Below are 6383 nucleotides of genomic sequence, written 5' to 3'. Positions count from 1 at the left end.
CAGCAAAGCGCAGCTGCTGCTCCTTACTTTGGACGAGGGGTATCTCCTCATAGCCGCCCCTCCTGACCTTGAACGTAGAGTAGCTCCTCTCGGCCCTTCTGTGTCCACGCAGCTGCCATCCACAGCCATATTTGTATCCAAATCCATAATCACAGCCACAGCCATATCTAAAACCATAAACATGTTCAGTCCTTTGTAGTTCCTGCATCCACAGCTGTAGTAATATATACAGTCATATCCACAGCCATGCTGGGTACATGTCTATATCCTCCACAAGAGTTCCATAGTAGCAGCATCCCATAGTTTCAAGATTAGTGTGTTATAATAGGAAGCTTCTAATGTCCCTCACATATCTGGGATACATATACTCTGAGAAATGGGTGGGGCTTACCTCAGTATGGATCTGCTTCTCATCACAGAAATTTGCATACGATAAGCTCATTATTTTGGTGGCTTAAATGTGTTAAAAAAATTTCTATTTAATCTGCTGTTACTAAAAAATTATATCACACAATCACCAGCTTTAAAGGAAATTGACATCACCCTAGTCCATGCTGTGAAAACATACTCAACAACCTTGGTTCTAACCTTCTGTTGTCCCTCTCCTTGTTAACTTCTTTCCATACTACTTTCAGAAATATTGACGATTAATTTCAACATTCCCAATATGATGCTTCAAATGTGTAAGACGTACTCCCAGCAGAGTGCTGTCTGGAAAACCCAACACATCGTTTGACAATCAACACAGACATCATCTGATTCACATACCCCTTCTTTGAGTCTGCTCCCTTATATTATGCCATGACCTCCGCACATCACACTTGATCTTCTCTCTGACTATCTTCCTCCCTCGCTGAATTTCATTTGCTTACCTGAAATGCCTTTTGTTTATTGGACTTAGCTTAATATCTGGTTCAAAGGAACCACTAAGCAACTGAGGGTTTAATAAAGCAAAGAATGAATAAATATTATTGTGATCCTTAATTTTATATCAGTTTGATAGGGTTATGAGATACCAGGTAATTGATGAGAGTATTTCTAGGTGGGCCTGTGAAGGTGTTTCTAGAAGAGGATTTGGGGGCAGTGGAAGTTTTCTATACAGTACTATAGTGGTGGATACACATTATACCTTTGTCAAAACCACAGAATGTACACCAAGAGTGAATCCTAACATAAACTGTGCACTTTGATGACAAGATCATGTTGGCTCATCAGTTATTTCAAATGCACACTGTGGGGCAGGAGGTTGTTCATGTGTAAACACAGGGAGTGTGCAGGAATGATCAATCCTTTCCACTCCATTGTGAACTTAGATCTCTTAAAAATTGTTTGCTGATTTAAAAAATGATAAATAGGAACTCCCTTGGCTGTACAGTCGTTAAGACTTCACCTTCCAATAGAGGGGGTATGAGTTCAGTCCCTGGTTAGGGATCTAAGATCCAGGTGCCTCTTGACATAGCCTCTCCAACAAACCAAAACAATTTTTTTTAAAAGCCAGAAACAATATTGTAGCAAATTCAATAAAGACTTTTTGAAAATGGTCCGCATCAAACAAATTTTCTAAAAATCACTTTAAAAATAATAATAAACTGTAAAAGCACAAAAAGAATAAGTGAGAAAATTAATTAAATTAATGAAAAGACAAGCAATCATTCAGTTAAGTTCAGTCACTCAGTCACGTCCGACTCTTTGCGACCCCATGAATCACAGCACGCCAGGCCTCCCTGTCCATCACCAACTCCCGGATTTCACTCAAACTCATGTCCATCGAGTCGCTGATGCCATCCAGCCATCTCGTTCTCTGTCATACCCTTTTCCTCCCACCCCCAATCCCTCCTAGCATCAGACTCTTTTCCAGTGAGTCAACTCGTCGCATGAGGTGGCCAAAGTATTGGAGTTTCAGCTTTAGCTTCAGTCCTTCCAATGAACACCCAGGATTGATCTCCTCTAGAATGGACTGGTTGGATCTCCTTGTAGTCCAAGGGACTCTCAAGAGTCTTCTCCAGCACCACAGTTGAAAAGCATCAATTCTTCAGCGATCAGCTTTCTTCATAGTCCAACTCTCACATCCATACATCACTTCAGATGCTGATTGCAGCCAGGAAATTAAAAGACGCTTACTCCTTGGAAGGAAAGTTATGACCAACCTAGATAGCATATTAAAAAGCAGAGACATTACTTTGCCAACCAAGGTCCATCTAGTCAAGGCTATGGTTTTTCCAGGGGTCATGTATGGATGTGAGAGTTGGACTGTGAAGCAATCATTAGATCTGCTAATATTTAAGATGCTGCTTAATCTTCAATTACTATTTTAATTAGTAACTAAAACACAATTTTCAGCAATAATAGTTAAAATAGCAACAAATATTGACAATTATTTTTTGTTGTTGTTGAGTTGCTAAGTTGTTGCAAAGACTCTTTTGCAACAACATGGTTTTAGCCCACCGGGCTCCTCTGAGCATGGGATTTCCCAGGCAAGAATACTGGAGTGGGTTGCTATTGCCCTCTCCAGAGATTGACCCCATGTCTCCTGCATTGGCAGGTGGATTCTTTACCAAGGAGCCACCTGCGAGCACACCCACCCATGGTAGCCCATGTTATCATCAAGAGGGCTGTGAGAAGTGTTTTCTAATTTGCTCTTATCATTTTATAAATAAACAGATTGGTGTTAGAGGTTAAGATATTGGCAAGATCACTCAGTCTTCAGCAGCAGAACTTCAATCAAGTCTTTTGAATATGATATCTATACTATAGGAGTTCCCTCTGGTCCAGAGGTTAAGTATCTGCCAGTCAATCCAGGAAGATGCCACATGTCATGGGGCAACTAACTGCCCCAACTTCTGAGCCCACACTCTAGAGCCTGTGCTCTGCAACAAGAGAAGCTCCAAAATGAGAAGCCCACTCACCACAACAAAAGAGTGGTCCCCGCTCACTACAACTAGAGAAAGCCTCCCACAGCCACAAAGACCCAGTGCAGCCCTCAATTAATTAAGTAATTTTTAAAAATCTGTGCTTTTTCTTGAAGAGAAGGGTAAGATAATTCATTTCTAAGGTTTTTTCCATAAAACTAACATTCACTATATCTTCTAAATGATTCTTTCCTTTTATATACCGAAGCTTTTAAATCTCCTTTTTGACCTTTACCGCTGCAATGAAACCACAACCCCTTCTTAAGTAGACTCCCTTATTGAGTTCTTACATTCACTGCAAACCTCCCTTCAAACTTGAAATGTTATGTTCTTGTAGTAATGCCATGCTATTCTCTGGTTTTGGAGAGATAGGCCTATTACTTTTATGAAAAGGAGTTACGAAACACTAGAAGTTAGAGAGAAAGAACTATGATTTTTCTAACAGTTTTCATTTTGAATCTTCTGTAACAAAGTGTCATAAATCCACAATCTGCATGTGAAAGACCTGCCTTTCATGCAAACCTTCCTCAAACTGTTTCATTATTTTGGATATTTATGATCGCTTTCTCCTATAATAATCTTCTGAAATAGCAGTCCTTCCTGGATTTATTATAAATATGTTTTTCTACTACTATTATGACAAAGTAGATTTCATTACAAGAATCTTTATTTGCATTAATTTTCTTTCTTGTTTTTCTGTGGTCATCAGAAAACTGGTGAGCCTTTATTAAGCACATACAATCTGAAAGGCATTAACATATTGAATTTTGAAAATGGGTCCCTGTCTTCCAGGCTTAAGCTTCTGTTTCAGGAGCTCCCCTCTGACCTGGCGTGTCTCATGCCTATGGCCCAGTTACATTTTTTCATGCTATCAGCCTCCACTTCTTCAGGACTACACATCAACCCTATCACCCACTGCAACTGTTCTTGGTAAAAAAACATTAATAATGACCCATGTTGCAATTTCCAATAACTGTTTTACATACCCGTTTCTGAGCACAGTAACCATCCTTTTTTCTTGAAAATGTACAACCTTTAGTTTCCTGATAACAGACTTTTTTTTAGTTCTAACCTTAACTTCTCTGAAAACTTCTCATTTTTCATTGGCTCCTCTTAAAGTAACTTCAGCTTGTCTTTTTAATTATTAGGGTTGCCTTAATTCTGTCCTCATTACTTATTTCTCATTTTCTACATGCTTGCGCTCATCAGTCGTGTTTGACTCTTTGTGACCCCATAGACCGTAGCCAGCCAGGTTTCTTTGTCCTTGGAATTATCCAGGCAAGAATGCTGGAATGGGTTGCCATTCCTTCTCCAGGGTACTTTCCTGACCCAGGGATCAAACATGGGTCTCCTGCATTGCAAGCAGATTCTTTACCATCTGAGACACTGGGAAAGCCCTTCCCATTGTTTTAACTATCTATAATTCCAAGTACAGGCTTCTCTGATTGTTGCTGTTCAGCTGCTCAGTCGTGTCTGACTCTTAATGACCCCATGGACTGCAGCACACCAGGTTTCCCTGTTCTTTACCATCTCCCTAGGCCTGTTCAAACTCATGTCCATTGAGTCAGTAATACCATTCAACCATTTCTTCCTCTGTTGTCCGCTTCTCCTCCTGCCTTCAATCTTTCCCAGCCTCACGGTCTTTTCTAATGAGTCAGCTCTTCACATCAAGTGGCCAAATTATTGGAGCTCCAACTTCAGCATCAGTCTTTCCAATTAATATCCAGTGTTGATTTCCTTTAGGACTGAGTGGTTTGACCTCCTTGCAGTCCAAGGAACTCTCAAGAGTCTTCTCCAACACCTCAGCTCAAAATCATCAGTTCTTCGGCGCTCAAATTTCTTTTTAGTCCAACTCTCACATCCATACATGACTACTGGAAAAATCATAGCTTTGACTAGATGGACCTTTGTCAGCAAAGTAGTGTCTCTGCTTTATAATACGCTGTCTAGGTTTGTCATAGCTTTTCTTCCAAGGAGCAAGTGTCAATTTCATGGCTGCAGTCACCATCTGCAGCGATTTTAGAGCCCAAGAAAATAAAGTCTGTCACTGTTTCCATTGTTTCCCCATCTATTTGACATGATTGGACCAGATGCCCTGATCTTCACTTTTTGAATGTTGAGTTTTAAAACCATCTTTTTCACTCTCCTCTTTCACCTTTATCAAGAGGCTCTTTAATTCCTCTTTGCTTTCTGCCATAAAGATGGTGTCATCTGCATATCTGAGGTTATTGATATTTCTCCCAGCAATCTTGATTTCAGCTTGTTGCTTCATCCAGCCCAGGATTTTGCATGATGTAATCTGCATAGAAGTAAAATAAGCAGTTTAACAAGCCTTCTCTGGTAGCTCGGTGGCAAGAAACCTATCTGCCAATGCAGGAGACATGAGTTCAATCCCTGGGTCAGGAAAAGCCCCTGGAAAAAAAAAAAAAACTTCAACCCACTCCAGTGTTCTTGTGTGGGAAATCCCATGGACAGAGGCACCTTGTGGGCTACAGTCCATGGGGCCACAAAGAGTTGGACATGACTTAGATACTAAACAAAAGTGTTAGTCGTTCAGTCATGTCCAACTCTTTGGCACCCCATGAACTCTAGTCTGCCAGGCTCCTCTGTCCATGGAATTCTCCAGGCAAGAATACTAGAACAAGTTGCCATTCCTTCTCCAGGGGATCTTCCTGACCCAGTGGTAGAACCTGGGTTTCCTGCATTGCAGGCAGAGTCTTTATCATCTGAGCCACCAGGGAAGGCCACAAACAACAACAACAATTCCAAGTACCTAAATCCAACTTGCTAAAAAAAGAAAATTTCTCATAAATGTCACTCTGATACCATAAATTCCATAGACCTTATACCATTGTTATTTCCTAGAATCTTAAGTAGTGTCCAGAACTTTGTTAGATCTAATAAACACTTCTTATGTAGATGAAAGAGTAAGCACATCTTATTCATCCTTAAATCTACTCTTCCTCCTGTTTCTAGTCTCCGTGATTGGCACAACCCAATCACCCAAGCCACATACCTAAGGGTTGTGCTTCACAATAACAACTCCATCAACCACCAACATCCAGGCAGTCATCAAGACTTGATTCTACCTTCTACACACATCTCTGGAATCTGCGTATTCCCTCAGGCCATGCTTTATTCCTATATCATCATCATCATCTTTTCTGTATTTTATTTTTTGGATGCATCATGTGGACAGAGGGCCTTAGTTCCACAACCAAGGATCAAACCCAAGCCCCCTGCACTTCAAGCATGAAATCTTAACCACTGGACTGCTAGGAAAGTCCCATCTTTCCTGTATTTCTATATTTTTAGTATAAATCTGGTCTTTATAACACCAAGTCATTTTACAAACTACTACCATAACTTTTCTAAGCTACAAGGCTAAGTGTGTGTCTTCATTAATTCAATTCAATACTCCTTATCACCATGAGAATGAAACACAAATTCTGAATTACAACCTGACATACTATG

This window comes from Moschus berezovskii, chromosome 1, assembly GCF_049115385.1.
Source record: "Moschus berezovskii isolate FMDL1 chromosome 1, NW_MosBer_1.0, whole genome shotgun sequence".
Lineage (NCBI taxonomy): Eukaryota > Metazoa > Chordata > Mammalia > Artiodactyla > Moschidae > Moschus > Moschus berezovskii.
Note: the sequence above shows the minus strand (reverse complement) of the source record.